The 22,410-nt window shown below is 45.9% G+C and overlaps 1 protein-coding gene across 3 annotated transcripts in view; it reads left to right on the forward strand.

The window, feature by feature from the left end:
• The first annotated feature begins 2,091 nt into the window (after window positions 1-2,091).
• RNF152 (ring finger protein 152) overlaps window positions 2,092-22,410 on the forward strand; it is a 43,045-nt gene continuing 22,726 nt past the window's right edge. The window contains exon 1 of one of the 3 annotated variants that reach the window (XM_079301661.1): window positions 2,092-2,204. The gene's annotated coding sequence lies outside the window, so the exon portion shown is untranslated. Of the gene's footprint in view, window positions 2,205-2,463; window positions 2,637-13,723; window positions 13,746-22,410 lie in introns of those variants that run through there. The other 2 variants (XM_079301663.1, XM_079301664.1) reach the window with 2 other exon arrangements.

Here is a 22,410-nt window from a genome sequence, read left to right on the forward strand (position 1 = left end):
GGACCTTGTGTTTGCACACAGGATCTGAAAGCCTTGATTCTTTGCTCTCTGCTTAACCTGGATGGGTGTATATGGGGTGAACTGGTGTCAGCTGAGCTGGCAAAACTCTGTTGTAATTATACAATCACAGCAGCAACAACAGCAATATCATTGAGTCATTGTGTGAATGCTCTTCAACGCTGCACTGCAAGATCCATCTCAGCAAGCATGTGATCTTTTCCTACATCTGTGTAGCCCCCCTGCCTTACTGCTGGACATCATTTGCAGCAGGGCTGACCAGTGCAGACTTGGAGGGACATTTGGTTCCATTTCGTAATGCATTTTTCTCCTTTGAGTCTATGGAGGTCTGGTACCATAGCACTGCCTGTAGGCACTAGATGACACTTGTTTTCTGAGGAAGAAAGGAAAACAATACCTAGGGAAGGGTAGGGACTTGGTGCACAGAGGCATGGAAGGAATTGTGCCTCCCAAACCTGGTGTGTCTCTTCAAAGACAGCATGTTACACAAATGCCTGATGTGAATTTGGCATAAGCACCTTCATAAATTGTAAAAACGACTGTACAGCCCCCTCTCCAGCATCTCAGAGGCATTTTCTGAACAAAGTCTGTAGAACCTGGAGTGGCCACGGTGGGAAGGTATGGGTCACAGCAGGTGCCCCAAGAGCAGAGGGAAGGACAGCAGGAGGCCCCTTAAGGGACATCTCAGAAGAAGCAATTTAGATGTTTGCTCTTCAGACTACTCAGCTGGACAAGGGAGGGGCGGGGAGATTGGCAAAATATTTCACATGGTCCTTCCAGCTGATCAACTGAGAAGTGAAAGTCAGCTGCATGTGCTAAAATGATGCCTGTGGTGTAAAATACATCCTGAGAGGTCAAAGATGACAGTGACTAATACTTCAGAGACAGATATGAAGGGGGTACCAGACTCAATCTGATGGCTGAAATTTGACCTATTTGACTTCTCCTGTGTTATCTCAATTATTTCATTAGGAAGTTTTGAATCAAGAAGCACTGTGGGATGCAAAAATCTGCTTCAAATGTTCATTGTGAGAATGGTAATTGAGTTTTAAATATTTATGGCAGAACCTGGAGTTGTACTAGTGAATGCATTATAGACTCTCCCTAGTGGTAAGCCTGGCTTGCTAGAGACCTTGCACTGCAAATAGCCCCAGTGCAGTGAAGAAGGGGGAAAGGAATATTTTTTTTCTGAAAATGATTTATTTAGCTGATTATAGAGGGCTTACTCCTTCCTAGGCAACACTTTCAGCTAGGAGCTACAGGATATGGGGAGGAGAAGGGTGTTCTAAACAAGCCTGACACCTGGACTATGTTCACACCACTTGAAGCTGTTTGCTCCCCAAAAACACTGGATCTGCAAAAAGATGAGGAAACGAGCAGTGAAAGACTCCTGCCCACTGTTGCCATTTGTAGCTCTTGCCGCTTGGCATTACTGATCCCATGTGAGACGCTAGGAGGTACATATGCATTTTTTCATTTATTGGCGGTGGAAATAGGATTTTTTTCTCTGCAGGCAGAGCAGAAATGAGTCTGTGGTCCTGTGCTCCGCTGCTAGCATAGGCCTTGGTGCAGTGGATAAAAACGAGGCCTTATTCCCTCGCCTGGCCCTGGGTCTGCCGTGGCAAGACAACGCACCACACGTACTTTAATGTGCCCGACTCACGGAGCTGTAAGCCTCCAGCGGAGGCGGATGGTGCTCCAGGCACTGGAGCCGGAGCTCCTGCCGCGCGCGGGGTGTCCGGCAGCCCGGCGCTCCCGGGAGCGGCTCCTGAGGGGCGCGGGCAGGCGCCGCTCTGTCCCGCCGGCAGCGCGCTCAGGTGCGGCTGTCCCTCACCTTGGGCAGGTGGCACAACAAGCCGCAGCTTAAACCCGCAGAGCCCGTTCTCAGCCCCGAGGAGCCCCCACCTCCGGCCGGCGGGGCACGGGCTGTCCGCGGCTGCGAGGCCGCCCCGCTCCGGCCCCCCGGGCAGCCCGGCCCGCGGAGCAGCGGCCGGGGCGGGCTGGGGCGCACCGGGGTCCGGGGCGGCTCCGGCGCTCCCCGGCCACGCCTCGCTCGGCCCCGCACCCCGGCGGGGCGGGGGGGGACGGGGGGCGGCGCCGGCTGCCGGGGCGAAGGCGCCGGCTGCGGCGGCGGGCGCGGGGCTGCCATCCCGCGGGCAGGCACGGCGGCGGCGGATGGCGGCAAGGTCAGTGGGCGCCCGCTGCCCGCCACGGGGCTCCCCTCCCGGGCTCCCCCAGGGGCGGCGGGCGATGCTCGCGGGCGGTGGATCCAGCGGCGGGGGCGCCTCTCCCTCCTCCTCCTCCTCTTCCCGGCGGGGAGCGGGGCCGCCGCGGGCGCGGATGCCCCCCGCCACGCCTCCCTCCTCCCCTCCCGCCCGGGCCAGGGGCAGCCGCGGGTTTCGTAAGCGCCTGCCCCGGGCGGCCCCGCCGCGCTCGGGTCCCCCCGGGCGGTGCCGCGGCGCGATGCGATGCGCGGTGCAGGTGAGCGGCCGAGCAGCGCGGCCGCGTCCCGGGAGGGCGGCGGGCGCCGAGGTTACTCCGGACCCGCCGGGGTCGCGCCTGCACCGCACCGGCGCTGCTGCGAGCCGAGGAGGGGTGTCCGTGTGCTTTGCGAGCAAGTAAACCCAGATAACTTAGAGACGGGCTTTGGTGGGGTCCTTTGTTCCAGCGGGAGGTTCGGTGGTGCTTTAGCGTTGGTTTGGTTCTTCTTTTTCTTTTTTTTGGGGGGGGTTGATTTCCCTTCCTTATGCCGGCGGTTAACGGGGAAGATACGCGGTAACTCGGGTGCTGTCATTAAGTGCCAGACATCTCGCCGGGCTTTTAGAAAAAGGCTTTAATTATTTTTTTAAGCAGCCTGGCGGTGAGGCGTGAAGTCCCCTGCCCAGATAGGATCCTCGCTGTACGGAGCGGCAGCGCTCGGAGTTCCTTACGGCTTTAGATGCCGACCCGGCTGAGGTCGAGCTGCCAAAAATGTGATTTACGGACCCTGGCGACATCCGTCACCCGAGCGCTTTGTTCCGCACGCCGTCCGGTGGAGGGACTGCTCTGCCAGCATCTCTGCCTCTCCTGAAATGTGGAGACACTTAGGATATGTGCACCAGGGTGCCAGCCCGGAGACATTGAGTGCGTGTGTTTGTGTAATAGGTGTCTGACGAAAAAAAAAAAAAGCAAACAGGCTTTTGATAAGGTCCCATTAATTGAACTGTAAACGTAGTAATTCCTCTGTGCTTGTTTGCTCACTGAAACTCTTCCTCCTCCTCGTCGATGTGGCTCATGGTTTGTTTTTCTTTGCTTTTTGTTTTCAACTGGTACGTTTCAGAGAGCTTTGGATACAGATTTACTTAGCTTTTTTGTCTGATTTAGGCTGTTTGAAGTTATTTGTAGCCTTTCAGCTCAGGATGAGTACGAAAGTCCTGTTCTCAGCCTTTCTGTACCATAGGCCTTTTTGAAATGCCCAGTGAGTCTGCACTAATGTAGAGCCTATGGGATGACAACAGCAGCAATCTAGGAAAAATACCCTTCTGCTGAAAACTCTCTTCTTGGCTATGTAACAGCGTGCGGTTGGGTTGCAGCTGCTTACTAGTTGCATGAAAGGTGGAACATAGAAGTAGTCCTGGCTGAGGAGTGCAAAGCTGGGACAGCCTTGTGCTGTTGCTGGCCGTGGCACTGGTGTACCCGTGGCTTTTGGGACTCCTGTGGAAAATTCCTGCTATGCACAAGCTGGCAGTACAGTTAAAAAGCCCAAGCCTCAGGCTCAAAGCTGGGAGGTCTCTCAGAGGGTTTGGACAGCTGGCCAGGTATGTGAACACAAATGAAAATGATGCCTGTTTGTTGCTGCTTTTCTGGGGGGAAGAAATTTGGTTGGACCACACCTGATAGAAGTTTTTATATGCTTGTTGTGAAGTCTTCTTGGGAGTGTTGGACAGTGCTGTGAGATATCCAGATTAGAAATGCCAGGAAGACAATAAATACTGTTTTGGCCTTAATGTTGTGTGTTTAAATTATACATGGAAATGAATCTGTCATCCAAAGACCTGCTGTGGCTTAGCAGAGTGCCCAGGGAATGGGGAAGTAGATCCTTCTGGGTGCTGGTCACCCTTCCCCGAGGGACTCACTTGGTCCTTCAGCTTTGCCAAAATCCGTGGATATGTTTTTGTCTTACCTGTACTTGGCTTCAGTTCAGGGTTCTCACCTTGACCCCTCGATGAACTGGATCAGAAACTCCATCAGCCGCAGTCCGACAGAGGCTTCAGCACAGGTTTAACTTCAGTCATGTGAGTTGCCCCAGTGAAATTAGAGGTGGATACTTAAAAGGCAAGCTTGCATATGGAACATTCAAGCTCAGGGCTGCCTCTCATAAGCTTTCTAGGGTGTGAACTGCACATCATTTTTCCATGCATGGGGCTGAGAACAAATGCCATATCATGTTTGGGTTCCATCCAGAGCAGCTGACATACTTGGGACCAGTCCTGGCAGAGTAGCAGCAGTGGTGCTTCTCTGCTGGAGTTTTATGGAGCATTAGTGTGTGCTTGGGGCTTGAAGTCTTGCTAGAAGCTAATGAAGCTTATACTCCTAAATACTCAAGCCATCCTTTTGAGCAGAATTTAGTTTTATAAGTGAGTGAAGTATTTTTCAGACTGTGACCTCACTCAGTTGATAGGGCCTGGAGGACACAGGTCTAGTGGTATGAATGGATCTAGATGATTCCCTTATGAGTTGACATGACTCTACCCAAGACCTGGTGATTTGTGGTTCTGGCCACATGGCTGTTGACTTTGGGACTTGGATTAGGGCTCCAGCCTTTTTAAGAAGAGTGTCCTTACACTGCCTTTTGTGTACCTGTGTCTATTTGTCAGCCAATTCTGCAGCCCCCTTCCATACACCAAGTAGAAGATACTTAGGCAAGTAATGTTACTGCCTCGATTGTGGTTATTCAGCTGAGTGAATGGTGTGCAATCCAAGTTCAAAGGAGTAGATTTTGGGTGTGAGTGCTCTTTTTGTGGAGCGTGTGGGAAACTAATTTCCAGAGCCTGGGATCTTGGCATGCCTTACATTTTCTCCTGTTCTTATGCTTTGCCTTCTATCCGGTGGGTGGGTGGGCTGGAAGTCAGATGGCTTTCCTCCCCTTGCAGAAAGCAGCTCTTCAGAGAAATTCCACAGCTGTTTCTGGCTCTGTCTGGAGCTGTCTTCTTGCTTTGTCGCTGCTGTTTCCTCCTGCTGCGCTCTGCGAAGGGAGCGGGGGAGTCCTTGGAACTGATGCAGCTCTGTAGCATGATCTGTCACACCGAGCGAGGTTAGAGGAAACCTCCCAGCCCTCATCAGTGCAGCTTCTCCCTGGGTCCTGGACTGGCCAGAGCTCAGCATTTGCTGCTCTGACTGCAGCAGAGCTGCCCCCTGCCTTAAAGGCAGCGATGGTGGCAAGCACCAGCATGGATTAAGGGGCACTGGAGATGGAGAAGGATGCTGAGGTCTCTGGAATGAATTAATTTCCAGGGTTGTGAAGGAGGGTGATGTCTGAGTGATGGTCCTTCAGCCCTGACAAAGCATTTCACCGTTTTCAGATGCAAATCAGCTTGCCCGGTTTTCTGCTGCAGAAATTACCCCTTCAGAGCGACCCCCAGATGTAAATAAGTTTGATATTTGCCCCTTCCCACTCCAGATGTGTAACATCTGGGTAATTACAGAGCTGAACTGTATTGTGTGCTATGCAGCTCACAGGCTGGGTTGAGCAAGATGTTTTTTGGGATGTAGCAGAACATGGGAACACCACTAATCAAACATCATAGTTTTCATCTGGTTTTATTTTATTTCATTTTAACTTAAGTTTCCCCAGGAAATGAGCGCTGCTTGTGTCCTGCTTGGCCAGTTTCAACCAAATTGCACCAGTGGCTGGCAGTCTGGAAGATCGCTGATTTCCACTTGCGTTTGTTAAGAGTAGTGGGTGGGCTGGGAAATCTTTGAAGCAGCACTCTCTCTGATGAAAACTAGACTGCCTACAGCTACTCTGTGTTCTGCCTGGTAGTGGCTGCCCATCCAGGCATTGCATGTGTGGTGATCAAACACTCAGCACCTCTGCAGCCCTGGCCAATTTGCAGGGTGTGTGTGGCAGGGGCAGATGCGAAGCAGCACTGAAGGGAGCTGCAGAGGCAGGAGGGCAGAGGACACAGATGTCTCACAGATGAGTCCTGTTTGCTACTCTTCCTTGCAGCATGGCTGCCCTTTGGTTTGTCAGGCTAAAGCCACGTGAGATTTAGGAAGGCTTGTGGGCTGACAGCCATAGTTTGGACAAGTCTGCTTTGTCTGTCCTCCAGACTACCTTGGGAGGTGAGTGTTGGAGCAGATGGGAATGTGCACGCTGGGCAGGACTTAGCAGAGATGTGTGTGTGTGGGCAAACTTGCATGTGTGCAATGGCAGTATGATATTCTAGTGCCAGCCATCCTGTTGAATTCAGTGATAATTTGACACTGATAACATTCAGTGCTGTATGTTTCTCCCAGAGTAGCTTCTGTGAGTGAATTCAGTCTCTGATTCCCACATAGCCCTCTCCTCAGTTACTTTAGGTAGGTGTGCACTTGGGCTGAGGTGCTGCTGTGAGGTGTCAGGGACGTGCCTGTGTGTTGCTGAGCATCCCAGTATAGATGCAGCTGGTTTGGCGTGGCTATCTTGAGAGGTCTGCCTCTGAAAGCTGGACACCACCTCTGAAAGCAGATTTACCCTCACCTGGATGTGCTGGGTGTGGTGAGCACATTTCTTCCAGATGTGGACTGAAAGAAAAAACAAGCGTTGATAGTATAAATAGGAATGTCAGAGGTGTCGAGCATTTATGTGCATCACATGCAGTTCTTAATATCTAATGTGATACCGTTTTGATACCCCTTCTGTAGCTGCTGATTCAGCCTATGCATACCTGCTGTCATAGGGCATAGAGCATGCCCTGCAGGGATCACCAGTGTCAGGCTCCTCAGAGTATTATATGACACCTTAGAGGGCCAAGGTAAATCTCAAACACCCATGTACATCTAGGTAAAACCAGATGCATCTGTCAAGGTGAGGCAAAGGGAGGAACTGTATAGCTGGTTCCCCATCAGGGTTTACAGAGGATGTGGAGCACTGAGTCGTGCCAATGAGACAAAATGCTGTTCCCTTTCCCCACAAAAAAACTGTGCCTGGGCATCTCTGGCATCCCAGTGTAATTCTCTACACTGTAAGGGATATGTCACTTAGTGAAGCAGAACATCTCTTGATTCCTTTCTTTTCCCCTCCATGAACACCATCTCTAACCACTGGTAGCTTGGCATGGTAGATGACTGTGGTGGGCAAGAATGGACTCTTGTGCTTGGACAAGACATTGCAGGTCCCTCCTCTGAAGGTGCCAGCCACCCAAGCTTCTGTGTCAGGAATCCTGAAGCAGGCAGATGTGGTGTAAAGCATGGCATTATCTGTGCCTGCTCTTGTTAGATGCATTGTGCTACCTGTATTCATTTAGGATGGTGCAGTGCTTTCTCTGTGAGCTTTTGAACTGAACCAAGCAGGTAGCATGCCAAAAAGGAAGGTTTGCAATGTTTCCATTACCACAGTGGACTTTTCCATGGTGGAGCTTTTCCAAAAGATGTGCACTGAGAAGAGCTGGTGTGACCCAAGTGCCTGGGACATTGCAGGCTCTGACTACACCTCAGGGACTTGATAGCTCGAGGTTTTGCAAGCTCTGTTCTCTGAGAATGAGGAAAGATAGAAGTGAAACTTGCTTTGTTATGTGCACAAGATCGTGTAAAACTTGTGGTAGTAGCTGCCAGCACCCCACAGGTAAGGTGAAAGTACTACTTAAAAGGTAGCTGGGTGTGTGTTTGCAGTTGGGGACATACAAAGGCAAATAAGACTTTTTGAAAAGCATGAAGCATGCAGAGGGAGCATGCTGTCAGACACAGTGCCTCTTGCCATCTAATACCATCTGCAAATAAAACAAGTTAGGTTGTTGCTATTGCAGCTGCTTTCCCTCACAAAGCAGGGTGACCCAGACGCTGAGAAAAATGTTGGCAATTGGCCTGAAGTCAGAGGTGTGCAGGGTAATTTACTTAAAGGACCCAATGTAACAATTATCATCCAGAATGAACACATGCAACTGTAATGTTTGCTTGCTAGTTGTATTTTACATGATGCTCTCCCTGAAGTTGCTCATTGACTGCATCTACCAGCAAACACAGAAGCGTGGCTTGGAGATGATGGGCTTCTTCCCTGACTGCAGTTAGGAGCAATGATTACACTTCAGTTTTATTGTGGAGGTAGGAGGGATTCAGTGGCTTGGGCAGAAGGCTGTTAGAGGGGTCATTTGGGATCCGGGCCTTGGGAGCTTTCCTTCTGACCTTGGGCAATGCACATTGGCTGCTCAGCACCTCTGTTCATAAAATCTGATTTGTGGCAATCAGCCTCAGGGTGGGTGATTGATACTGGACTTGGTTTCCTCCTCTGAAACAACCCCGAAATTCCCAGATGTTTGTGCATGGAATTGAAGCATAAAAGCTCCCTCTCTTCTCCTTGCTCTTTACCTCAGATTAAGGTGGAGGAAAGGGGGTTGTTCACAGCCATCTGCTGGAGGCATCCATCATGTTGGGAGCAGAGGCTGCTGGTTGTTCCACATGTTATTAATGATGAAAATAGATAAACATATGATCGCATAATTGTGTTGCATTTCAATTGCTTACAAAATAATGACATCAGGAGAACAACAGGGTTGCAAAATCAGGCGGACAAAAGCAATGAAGTTCCAGGACTAATGTTGCAGAACTCCCCTTTGCATCTGCATTATGATACAATCTTTAATTCTGTAATTGCATCATTTTTTCCCTTTCACAGAGTCCCTTTTTCACTGGATGGGTAATTGCTGCATAATTCATTTTCTCTTCCCCACATTTACTTTCTCCATGTGTCTCTACATGTATTTATTTTACATCCTACCCAGACCTTGAACTGAACAGTTGCTAATTGCTTCCTGGAGGGCTTTCTCAGGTGGGGAAGTTATTCTTGCAGCATTATCAGGTACAGGTACTGTCTTTGTTTTCACAGCTGAGGAATGAAGTCAGAGCAAATCAATCTCAGGTGATTGAAACACCTTCAATTTTGGCTGCATCAAAGAGGTACTTGGGTATGATTTTATTTTTGACTCATCCTAGAGTACCTGGCATGATGTAGCATGGAAGCACAAGGACAGCTGACCTCAGCTGCTGGTGTGGGTAGATTAGCCCTAAATGCCTTGACTGGAGGGTGGAGCCACCCCATTAGGGGTTACCTGAAGAGAAAACTGTTGTCAGACTTACTGAGCTTCTTAAAAGGTTGAGTGTGGAGCCAAGGAGGAGGTAATTCCTGCTTGTGGATAGCATGTCCAACTTCCTCAAGCAAGGTGGTTGTCTCTCTTCCTGCATTGCTTTGTTCACTAATGTTTGTGACTTTCAGAAACCTGAGTGAGGCAGGGTTTTGAGGGACAGCAGTTGCTGTTATCACACAACCTTACCTCCTTTTTTTGAAAGCATTTGATTTCCAGAGCTCAAATGGTTTGTGATCATTGAATTTGAAACAGAGTCAGTGCAGATATATACAGAGGCAGGGTGAATGGTTGTATAGGTGTTCTTCATTATCAAACCTCCAAATTTTGAAGTGATCGAGTTTGCAGACTTTGTATTAAAAAATAACATAGCTAGGTTTAAATGTAATTTTATAACTGTACAAAGGGAGAAGTGGGAGATAAATAAAAATTAGGCCCTGTCATATGAATCTGCAGTGGCCTGAGTCATCCAGAGAGCACAGACCCTTGGGATCTGGCAGTCATTTCTAACTCATGAGATTAAGGCCTGGTGAGGGAGCCCTGTTTGGCTATGGATGGTGGTCAGTGGCTGGAGTGGGATGACATGCTCAGCAGCTTGTCTGGTGCTTTGCAGCCCAGAGTCTGGATATCCTCAGATCCCAGTTAAGGATGGATAGGCAGAGGTCTGGTGCTTCCCAAGACCTCTCTGACTTGCCTGTGTCTGTTCTGCTGTTCACTATGTCAGCCTGGTCATCCCCTTAAAGTTACCCTTCCTAGTCCTGCCTGCTTTCCCCCTCTGTGTTCCCCTAATAAATGCCTTCTGCTTCTATCCATGCTCTTGGGTAACATCACGTTAGTCTGTTGTTTCTGGTCCCACTTACCATTTTCCAGAGGTCCCAGATAGCCTGGTAGGGTTATGTCCAGTCTTGATTACAGTGTAGATCTGTTATTTTTGCTTGTTCAAACTGGGGATGAAGGCAATCCCAATGCCTTTGAAGCCTTTTATCAGGATTAGTCGTCCTTACTTTTAGACCAGAGCCATTACTATGGGATACTTTGAGATCTAATAATGGGGAAATGGCTGCTTTATGCCAATCCTATTTATACCTTATATCTAAAGAATATGCTGTGTTCCACCCTGTTCCTCAGTGGTTCGTTGTATTCAGTCTTGTTTGATGTCACCTGCCTTCTATGGGGTTGAATATGATATTTTAACATTGCAACAGTTCATAGTGAGGAACACTAGTTGCTCATGCTTTTTTTTTATTTCCTGGAAATTAATATTTCAGCATGATAGTGCAAGAAAGTGTGTGCAGGTTCTAGAGGCTGAGCTTCCAGCTGAAATGCAAGTTGGTGAACTTGGCCACCTTCCAGAAAAGTGATGTGTTGTTCCAGCAAGTCATTAGATGTCTGCACTTCTGTCTCCTGACCAATTTACAGTGAGTCTCTTCCTACATCTTTATTCAGGGGAGGGGGGGTGGTTAGTACCAACCTCATGCAGCAGCAAGAGAGGATGAAGTAGACAATTTCTGGTTGTGTTCAAATGAGCATAACAATAGGCTTTGTTTATGTACTTTGGGATTTTTTTGTTTCATTTTACTAAATGAGGAAAAGTGGATGTACCAGCAAAGAAAATATGCTTGCCAACAAATTTGGTCTTGGAACAGACTAGGCTGACCTGCAGTGAAACAGTTGGGATGATAATAATTTAAAAGATAGACTTGTGTTCTCGGGAGTTTTTGATATAAATCATGGCAGTGATCATTATAAACCATGTCATACTAGATTCATAAAATAATGTCAGAGTGTCTTAAAAAGTTTCAGATCACTCAAAGGACTATCCACCTTTACAAAATAATTAATAAGCCAGATGCTAAAAACTGGCACCAACCAGTTTTTCTCCTTGCATTGCTGCTGTGTGTGAGTCCAAGAGCAAGTATTTGATTACTGAACTTCATGTATTTGAGGAGAGACAATTAACATGGGGACTGGTCTTCAGCTCTTATCTGAAAGTTCTTGAGGTTCCAGTGACTTTGTCAAGCCTGTGGGAAGTTACTGGGAGAAATGGTTTGTATGATTGGAGACAGCTACACATCTTTAAGAAGTGAGGGACAGGTGTTGTGGGGGGAGAAAGTAAAGAGCAAAAAACACTGCACAGTATGGCCTAGGCATCTCCAGCCTGGTGTGCCTGTGTGCCTAGAATTTGGTCTGAGCTTGGATAGGTTTCACTTAATCCCTGATAGAGCTATGTTCTCTCTATTTTGTATATATGGTTTTCTTTTGAAGTAAGCATGTTTAGGCAGACCTTCAGGCACTCTAAGTTGCCATAGCTCTCCTGGGAAAGAAGTGCTCCTCTGTGGGGTGGCCCCCATTTTAGGTGTGCCCTGCTGGCCTCTCTCCACCCCTGGTTTGCCTCCCCCTTCTCCTCTTCCTCACAGCATCTGTGGTCAGATGCTGAGAGGCAGGGACAGGGCTTGGAAAAAGCTGGCTCAGCAGAGGAGGTGGAGAGCCAGCTGATGCCACTATTAATGTTCTTTCAAAATTGATGGATGAGACGATTACAAAATTGCAGAGGGAAGTGAAAGTTAACAGAATCCATGTTTTAATTGTATTCTGGATTGTTTTCAGCAACCAGCTTCTGAGGTGCAGGACAGATCAAGCATTTTTGTGAGGATGTTGATGTGGACTCACGCTGTAGTGTTTTTAAAGAAGGAAAAAATTGGGCCAGTCTGTTTTCCACACTCTGCTGCTCTCAGTCTTCTTCACTTGTCCTGTGTGATAGTATGCTGTGCCTAGACAGTAAATCAGATCTGAAATACTGTCCCTGTGCAGTTAGAGAAGAAAGGCTCTTCCAAGCACCTGTGGTGTCAAAGTGCTCCAGCCTGTAAGGCGTACCTTGGTTCTGGACTTGTAATTTCCTCTGTGTGCTGCTCTTCATCCCCATGGAAAGGAGTGAGGATGATGGAGCTGTGTGGCTTGTGGGTGGCCAGCACTGCTGGCCTTTAGCCTGAGAGGGATTATTTTTCAGCTGATGAAGCCCTTCTGCTCAGGCTGGAAGTAGCAGTTGTGTGCTGCGTGAGGTTTTCTTCTGGACAAGCCTTTTGCTTGAGTATGCTTCATCCAGGATTGGACCAAAACACTTCCTTCTAAGCTTTGTTTTTCTTCAGGCTTTAAATAAAACAATTTTATTTGTAGTATTTTTCCTAGCTTTTTTTTCCTTTGTGACTGAGAACTTCTCCCCACAGGCTCCTTAATTCAAACATAACTTGCCGCAATTCTGCATGTTTTGAAAAAGTACTCGTGTAGGTGGTTAAGAGAAGAAAGCATAATTTTTTTTTTTTGCTTGCCTCCTCCTGCTTTCTCCTAAGTCAAAAGCTGAGAATGGGACATCTTTCAGGAGTGGGCTCTTAAATTTAAGTCCCAGTCCTGGCATCTTCATCAAACAGGCATTCTTTTCCATCAGTTTCAGGTGGAGTTGCATAAGAGAAGGTATCCTTGTAGTCTTGGAGGGCTGCTCTGTTTCTGAAAATGAATGATGTGGGGTGGAGATGGTCTTCTGCCTCAATATTTTAGCATGTGTGTTTCTTCCATCTCTCTCATACCCTTGTAAGAGTTTCAGGGATCCAGCTGGGGAGTGAGGAGCCTGCTCCATTTCTCCCTGCTTACCTTCATGGTGCAGCAGCTGCCATCCTAGTGGTGAGGATTGGTTTCTCTGGCTTCCTTTCCTGCTCTGGAGCTGGTTGGTATTTTAGTATCTGTAAGCAAACATTAGGCAGGGTAACACACCAAGGAGCTGGACTGCGGTAAGAGGAAAAGTTCCTCCAATTCTCTCAGGAAGGAAAACAGCTTGTGAGGTGTGGTTGTGATCCCTGTGAGTTCCAGAGGCTCTTTAGCTGAGCAGCAGTAAGTGGGGAAGATGAGCAGTGGATCACTGCAGCTTTCTGACATCCTACAGGACACAAAATCTTTGCAGTGTTGACTCTGAAAATACTCTCTGTGCCTTTGCAGAAGTGTGCTGTTTACACACACGCAAACACTGAGATCTTGCAGTGTACGTGCTTGCTCTGTTTGTGCTGTGGGCACAGCTGGTAATGCTGATAGGAGGGTTTCTCTTGTACAGACGCTTCCTGCTTGGAAAGTAGGAATTTGCTGAGAGTGAGTGGCACTGGAAGCCCAGCAATTCTCCTTCCAGTGTGGTAGGGAATTGTTGGCAAGGGCTGAGCAGGACCAGGGGGGCTGAAGGGGTGGCACTGTTATTTGGAATATTTAAATCCTTTAAGCTTTTTTCTCCCCCTTAGCAATGCTTTCCAAATCTAGTTAGTTGAAAGAAAACCTGCAATATGCTATTTTTGCAGATGCTTGGGAGACTGTTCCTTCTGCTGTGGTAGATCTGTTAACATCAGTGACTACAGCTACAGGTTGCTTGTCCACGTGAAGTTTGTCTTTGCTTTTGTGGTATTGAGCCCTGTTTGGTATGTTTTGATCTGATTCTCACCGAATTTCCTTTTGTTTGCTGCACTGTTGTTTATGCCAGTTTTCATATAAATGTTATGAGAACTGGCAGTATGGGCCTGATGCCAAGGGTAAGGGACTAATACAAATACATTTATTTTTATTTTGGAAGCTCTTGCAATTCACACTTTGCTGGCAGGGTGGTAATGATGTTTCACAGAAGAATGCCTTTCTTTTTATTTTGATTTCAAAGTGCTCTAACAGTGTCCATCTACAGTCTTAGGCGTGGCAAGTGATGCACCTGGATAAAGGTGCCATTCAGCAGCAGGCGATGGGGATGGAGATGGGCTTGGGGGCATAGGATGAGCCTGAGATTTGTCCAGGATTACAGCACTGCTGTAATCATCTGTGCCATCCCCGGAGCCGGGTGTGATGTCCCTCGGGGTCTAAAACAAGGTCATGTTTCCAGTTTTTAGTTGCCAGGCCAGTGCTGTAGCTGTTCTGCTGTGTTGCTTACTCAGTGTTTTTGTTTTCGGTGGTCTGAAGATGTGTTGCTGTAGTTGAACAAGGGTTTCTCTGTGAGATCTGAGCTCCCTGCCTTTGCAATTCCTGCCTGTTTGGGGTGTGCAGAGCCAGGGGCAGAAGTGGCTGTGAGCCCTTAGGGTAGCTGAGGGTTTGCTTTGGCTCCTGCTGGCTGTGCTCACAGGCTGTGGGGTGCACAGAGCATTGTGATGCCGAGGTTCTTCCAGTGGGACATGGCAGCTTTGGCACTCAGGGCTGTGCCAGTCTGAGGGCACAGTGTTTGAGCTGGAGAGACACTTGATGGGAGGTCAGGATGGTTATTTGCATTACTGATGAGATGATTAGTGGATGGTGTTCGTAGCTCTCATTAGAGACCTGTGGAAGATTGGGTTCAAACAGAAGGATCTGTGTGTGTGTAATTTATGAGAGCTGCTACTTGGACCTTCATTCGTACTCTTAATTGTTCCACAGTGGCAGTGGGGTGAAGCTGGAAAATGCTAATTGTGTCCTGTGCTCTCAAATAGGAACAAAGGCGGCCGAGGCATGTGGTCCACAGAGGCTTAGATGCTCTTCTGTGCTGTGGATCAGCAGCTTAGTGCAGGGGGATCTGATTTTCATGTCCTCTGAATGTCTGTTTAGAACTGATGATTTGCTTTCTTTGTATAGAAATAGCCATTTTTTAAAAATAGCTGAAATCAAAGGGCCAGGCTCTTTGGTTCAAAACTGTTTGTTCTTGGTATTTGTCACAAGCTTAGTTGACTGAATTAATAAAATTGAAAATGCTTTTTCCCAAACCAGAAAACATCCATGGAAAGAAATATACTCCACCTATTTTTTTTTTAATTTTAAAGCAAAATACAAAAAGATCCCTTTTCTGTGCTTCCTTCTCTTACCCTCTCTCTTCTGTTTTTCTTGATGGCAAAATGAGGAAAGTAAAAGGTTGAAGATGATGTTTTGTATGGGTATTCACACTTGTATGTATGGAGGGGAAAAAACAAAATTATATGGATTTTTTGACTTACCAAAAATAGGCTAGTGAAAAATCAGTGATTTATGTACATTTATTGGTATGAAGAAGATGCATTTAACAACTTGGAGTAAATTTGCAAGTTATTCCACTTTGTATTCTGGTGGTACATAAACAAAGACTTAATTTTACACTTTCTTGTCCCTGCATATCCTTTTCTAACTTCCAGCACAGTTACTGTTCATGTAAAAGTAGTCTAGGGTATTGAATTAATAATCGAGGGTATGTCCAATTAATTTTCTTTAGCTCATTGGCTTCTTTTTCCTTTTTCCCTATTAATTAGTACTACCGATGGAGGCAACTCTTCTGAAGTGTGCAGTGCACTTCATGGAGTGTCACAGTTCAGGAGTTCATGGAGTTCTTCTCCATTTCCTTCGTGACGTGTCTGAGCAAAAGCCAGTGACTGCCTTAAGAGGGTCTGAAGTCATGGGTGTGATGTGCTGTGTATTTTTGGGATGTATCAGCTTCCCCCTTTTGTGAATCAATTGATCCTGTGTGAGGTGCAGTTCCTTTTATATTTCAGCACAGCTGCTTGTTCAGTGGAAGGAATGCATGCAGTTGTCTAAGTGGATGGAGCTGGTTTTGAGTGTTGCAGTACTGCCACACGAGAGAAATTCTGAGCTTCTTTGTGTGAAATGTGTCTCTTCCAAGAGAGGAAAGTCCTTGACTGTACTTTCAAAACCTGGGTTAAGTAATTACTCTATGACTGCATTAACATTTTCTTTTCTTGCCACTGTTCCTATTGTGGCAAGATGTCCAGGCAAGAAAAAAGAAAAGTAATGTAAGGGAGCAGATAGTTTGGGGGTTTGTTTGTTTTGCTTCTTTAGTGCATCTTACCTGCATTGAATTTCTGGCAGCGTTTTGTGACCTTCAGTGGATCTCATGAGTGTTTTCCATTCAAAGTCCCAAGCAGGCAGAAACCTACAAGCCAGAGCACTGAAAGCTCTGAACTGCCTAAAAGGAAAAGCTTCTTGCATCAGATCTTCCTCTTTTCTCTTGTGTTGGTGAACATTGAAGGCAATTGTTTAAACCAGCTGAGCTTTACTGCAAAGGAAATAAAGGAAAAAAACCCACAAAACTGTCAACACTTCGTGATAAGTACCAGGAGGACTGACCACTCTAGGCAATCCCAAATTTATTGCTGGCCTAATTTCAATACTTTTTTTAAGCTTATGAAGATCAACTTCATCTGAAAACAGAACTGTGGTTTGGTTGTATTGCATCTAGGAAGTGAGGATTAGTCGTGTGTCAAGATACATGTGTTTAGACTATATGGAGCTTGAACATTCTTGGAATATTCTGAAAGTGAAAACTGGGAGTCATGCAGGCATTAGCTGAAGAAGAAAAGATCTTAAGTCACAAAAATCTTAAGTAGAAGAAATGCAAATTGCATTTCTTTAGTGCTGCATAAAAGGAAGTTGCTAAACATGTTTATTTGGTAAGCAAATGGGTTCATGAACTGTATTGTATTGCCTTTTTATTTTTTGTAAATGCCCCCATATCATCAGCTTCCAAGATAGATTGCTGGCACATTACCTTCTGTAGCCAAGAATCAAGAAGAAAGAGGTTTGTAGGAGTAGCAGTTTCAGCGGACTGCCTGGAATCTCAAGCTGCTTATTAGGTTTCTTTGAATTACTGAGTGATGTATTTGGTAGCTGGTGCTTTGTATCAGAACTACATAATGTAAATACATTTAATTAGAATAGTGCTCATACATTTTCCATCAGTCTTTTGACTGGATTTTGCTAGCTTTGTAAAGCACAAACTCCAGGTATTGGCAAAATCTCTTTGAACGCCTTTCCTCTAAAATGCTGGTACGAAGTAGTTATGTTCTATCAAAGGAAAAGCCTGGGGGTGTGCTGCTCCTCCTGAAATCACACTCTCTGTGCTACTTTGAGGATGCATGTTGATGATTTAGCTCTTGCTTCCTCACAGTTCAAGGGTCCCTCTTTCCTGATGCCTTGGCTGCCACTGCAAGGCTTCCTTACAGATCTTGCAGTGGTAGAGGGAGGTGACCCTGCCCTTACTGTTGAGAAAGGGTGCTCAGCATCTGGGAGGCACAGACACCGTAATGCAACTCTTGCTCTTCCTGGGAAAGCTGAGGCAAATCAGAAAGAGCTGGAGAAGCAGGGTCCTGCAGTCCACACAATGCCTGCTTTGCTAGCTCTTAGTGCAGTGGCTTTTTGGAAGCAATGAAATTAGATGGCCATGTGCCCAGTGCAAGAAATTATTCACTCCACTGTATTTATTTTTATAGTGAAATTGCATTTTCATATCTCAGTGAGAGAGACTGTAGCAGGATACAAACCCAGTGAAGCATTTCTTTTTGTGGACATAGCGATTCTGGCACAGCTGTGATGAAGCTTGCTACTCTCTTCATGAAAACACACTGAGCTGGGAATACTGCTGGTTTGCATCCTCTCCGAGGAAATTTGGTGATGCAGTTGTGGTGGATGGAGATTTTGTATTTTGTCACAGTCCACATCGACATTACTGTGCAGGAAAAGTTGCTCCAAACAAGCATAGCTTTAGGAAAGTTATGTGACCATGATTTCACAGTGAAATATGGGATTAAGAATTGCCTAAAAAATAATTTAATTTCACTTTCTAGTGACTCAGGAATGTGAGCATTTTAGATTTAAGGCACATTTCTTAGAGGGGTTTTACATTTCAGTGCACTAAAATTAATATGCATGTAAAAGCTTGAGAGTACGAAGTCTGTGCTTGTGAATTGGGCAGTTAGTGGTTTGGCCCACCTGCATTTTGTGTTTACATGCAAAGTAATTTGCATTGCAGTAGAGCATTCCGTGTACATATAGCATGTGTTACAACTAATCTGTGCACAAACAACGTAGTTCTGAGAAATATAGGAGGCTGTGTAGTTAAGACAGGCTGCTTGTTGCAGGTGACTAGATTGCGTCTTGTCTAAAAACAGAAGAGGGGGGGAAAAGTTGTAAGTGAGATGGTGGGGCTTGTGTGATTTTTGTAGTTAGGATCCAGTCCACTTCGAGTAAGTGCAGCCTGCTGTTGATGTTAGAGAATTACTCAGGGCTCTGTTTCAACTAGTCTCCAAAATGACTCAGTGTAAGAACCGAGGTCATGTGAATTTTTTTTAAAAGACCTGTTGGACTAATTAGGCTATGCTATGTGGCTTAGTATTAGTTAAGCATGCCCAGAGTTACTGGTAAGAGTTCAACCTTTAATTTTCTGCTGGAAGCAACTTCCCCTCAAAATCCAGAGACATACAGCAGTTGTGATTAGAGATTGTAACATACAAACCCCAAAGCATTGTAGGAATTACCGGGGAAGGAAAGAAGCTGTAGAAACTGGAAGGGGAATTAATTATGTGACAAGGGATCCACTGAAAAAGCAGATGGCTTAACATTCAGTGTTGCAGGGAGAAGATGGATTGTGTGAGTGTTTAGTAACTACTTTGACTAAGTCTGTTCATGTTCATATAATATATATAAAAAAAATTGTGGCTGTTGTGATTATGTATAATGGCTTATTATGTAGTTGTTAGAACAAGACAACAGAGAAACAAGACTTCCAGACGTACTTCTTTTGCTCATTACAAACATTCAGTTCCTCTCTCTCCACCTCTGGACACGCCAAATGTTGCTTTCATGTTATCTGTTATCTGCACATTCCCCTTGCTTCCCTCTCACTCTGTCCATACCCACCTCCTGCCCCTGCCCTGGCCTCCAGCTCCTCTAGGGCATATGGTGTCTTTTCTCCTGCTGCCTTCTCCATCCTCTTCACAAGCTTCCTAAACAACAGTGTTACAGGTGTAGATCAGGCAGATTTTTGGTTCCCTCTTAATTTCTGTAGCACATGTAAGTTTAAAAGATTTAAAATAAATTTTAATAAAGGTCTTTGTCCAGTGTTTGTTTCCAGATACTGCAAATGATTGGTGAAGATCTTAGATTATTTGTAGAAGGAAACTCTTAGTATAAACTTAGAAAATTTTACATGGCTGAAAAAGTAATCTCTTGACCTGTAATTCCAGAGGGGTAATTTTATTGAGATTCAGACTCAGGAGATTTTGTATTGTAGGAAGTCTATGTCTGCTAAGGAAGAGCCTTCATCTGTCACATACTGTTTACTGTCCAGAGGCAAATGTCAAGTCTGGAAGTGTGAGCCCATGTGCCATTGGGAGGGTTCTCTCAAGATTGGGTCTTTGTATTGCCAGACAGAGGGCAGTATGATCAGATGAGCCAGAACATGCAGTGGGTGTTTTTAGTGATTTTCATCAATTGCAGGAAGACAGAGGAGTACCTGGCTGTTCACAAGGCCTGCTGGGCAAATGCACTGAGCCAGTAAAAACATACTGAAGCAATGCTGTGTTTTGTGCCTGCGGTATCTGTGGCTGAGCATTGGGTTGTGTCAGTACCATCTTTGCTTTTGTGTGGCACGTTGGCCTTGTGCAGGCAAAGGTTACAGGGTGGCATTGGGTGCCTCTTTGTCCCAGCATAATGTGCAGCGTGGTGTGCTTCCTCCAGTAACACAGGATTGGTTTCTGGTTGAACTTTGGTCCAGAAGTGACCCCTGCCACCCCAGGGTGGGTACAGCATGGGTGTTGTACTCAACATAGCACAGCCAGGCCTGCCCAGTTTAGTGGTGGCCAGTGCTGAGTCCAGAGGAGTTCTTTCCTTTTCAGCTGTGCTTGGTGTTGGCACAGCATAAGCTAAACCTAAGCTGCCTGAATACCATCTTAGCTAACTTGTTGTTCTTTGCTACTATTTGGTCTTCCCAGCACAGACAAGCATCACTTCATTTCTCCTCTTCAAAGGCTGTTGCTTGCTGCTTTTATAATTTCTTCCCCCCGCTCCAGTGACACCTCCAGTAATGTTTCATTGCCATGCAAAAGGAGGAAAGCACTTTGTCAGCAGCCTACTTCAGGCAGATAAATTTATATCTTTGAGAAACATATCTACAGAACAGCAATTACTCAGATCATCAATATTTATATAGCAGATAATAGACATCATGGACAAGATGAATATTGTCACAAGAGCAATAGCTGCTAGGGAGGTGGGGGAAATGCAAAATGTAATTGCTAGATTTCTTTAAATGGGATAATTATTTAACTTTCAAGTGATTGGTAAAATAGCTTAGGGTCTGAATTAACTATCAATTGGGAGTTCATCTGTTTCTAGAAAGTAAAGGGAAGTGACGCCTCCTGTCTACCCTCAGTTCACACTGAATTCAAGCTGCCTGGTATATTGTCCCTTGCATGTGGCTGTAGCTGAAGGCAGTAATGATGCCACTCTCAGAATGAGGAATCATATAAACAGTAAAGCAATCAAACAGCTTGTTTTGAAAATTAATTTTTGCTGTGTCTGCTGTGGATGGACAGTTGTGGTTGAGATGGAGACAGAGTGACACATGCTTTGATTTTCAAAGCTGACCCCCAGTGTTGAGGGAAAGGTGGCCGTGCTAGGGCAGGTTTTTTACCAGAGCTTTGCAGCTGCTGCCTGCCAGCTGATGTGCTGCTGGCTGCCCTGGATTGTCTGATTGGATGGGCAGCCCACTGAGTCCCTCTCTGGCCTCCTGGCCGGAGGGACAGCCCAGGTCAGGGCTTCCTGTTTGCACAGGAGATGCAGCTCCTGAATTCTCAGAGAGAATGCTTCCTCCCACCCACCCTTTTTAACCTTTTTGTGCCAAGGTGACTATTTGTAGGGCTTTAATTCACTGGCAAGAAAATCTGCTAGCTTATCCTGTTTTTGAGATGTATTGAATGAAAAACTAACTGCATGTGGGCTGTTTGCTACAGATAATTTATTTGCTGGCTTTTTTCTTTTGCTTGTGAAATGCCTCTGAATAGCTCCATTTTTTCTTTATACTGACTTACTCTTCACATGTGGCTTCTGATGAGTCTGAAACCCTGCACCCTCCTGACTTCTTTCAGCTGAGCAGGAACAGTGGATGGGAAGGCACAGTACTTGATGTTCAGTGTTTAGCTCAGCTGGGTTGGCTGTCATTTGTAGCATTAATCACATGGTTTTCAAAACATTAAATCAACTTGGGAACATTTGCAACAGAGTTGGTCCACAAAAGATTTAAAGTACTGCATTGTCAAACCTCTGGGCTCTGTGTTCTATGGGATGCGCATACCAAGGTTTCTTGTGCAATGCCCAGAGAAAAGCTGGAATGGGATTTGCAAAAGCAGGCAGCCTAAATCAGGAGACACATGAACTGACTACAAGGGGAGATCAAGAGGAGTACTTCTAAGTTGGTATCCCTCTTTCTGTTGCACAAAAAATCAGCTGAACTCCTCCTTTGTATTCCTTCCTGGAGTTAAGTACCTTCTCTTGAGCTGTAAGCAGTGGAGGAGCTTGGGCTTGGCTCTCTCTGAGTTAGGTCTGACACTCAGCCCAAAGGAAGCTAAGGCTGAGTTCCCACCTTTGTCTAAGAGCTTTTGATTGTGGCCCTTTTTATCTTCATAGGTAAACTCATTAGATTGCCTGGATTCTAGCCCTTTTCCAAATTAATTTTTAATATAAAAGAATTAAACATTAATTGGAGCAAGGACAGGAACTTCCTTCTTATACTCACTTTTCCTTTCTGACCTGACTATTGAATTGCACACTTGAAAGTGGGAATGGGGTTAAGGAGGAGGCATTGGTGAAGCTCTGGACTACTGAAATTCCTGATGTTTGAAACTTTAATCTGGGAGAAGGGAAAATAATATTGTAAATTAGTCAGATTCACCCTTAGTGAAAGAAAAGTTTTCCTTCTGCTGTGAGCATACCCAGGTTCTTATGTGGGTTCATTGAGTCTGCCACTGGCATGTGGCTAGGGGAAATCCTGACCCTGTTGCATGCAGCTTAATTTGAACGGAAGACTTGTTTGAAGCTAAATTTAGGCCAATTTAGATCTTGCTATTGCAGGTACAGCTGAGATCTCCAATAATGTCAGTATTAATAGTTTAAATGCCCATTCTAGTGCAGAACTTTATTAATAGTGGTGGTTTCCAAATTGCAGATCAGACTCTGTACTGCAACTGCATGTTTCAACTTTAGAAAAAATAGTACCCCCTAAGCTTTTAATGATGGTGGTGTAATGTTTGCTGGGAATTTAAACTTGCAGTCA

Source organism: Erithacus rubecula (assembly GCF_903797595.1).
Source record: "Erithacus rubecula genome assembly, chromosome: 3".
Taxonomy (NCBI): domain Eukaryota; kingdom Metazoa; phylum Chordata; class Aves; order Passeriformes; family Muscicapidae; genus Erithacus; species Erithacus rubecula.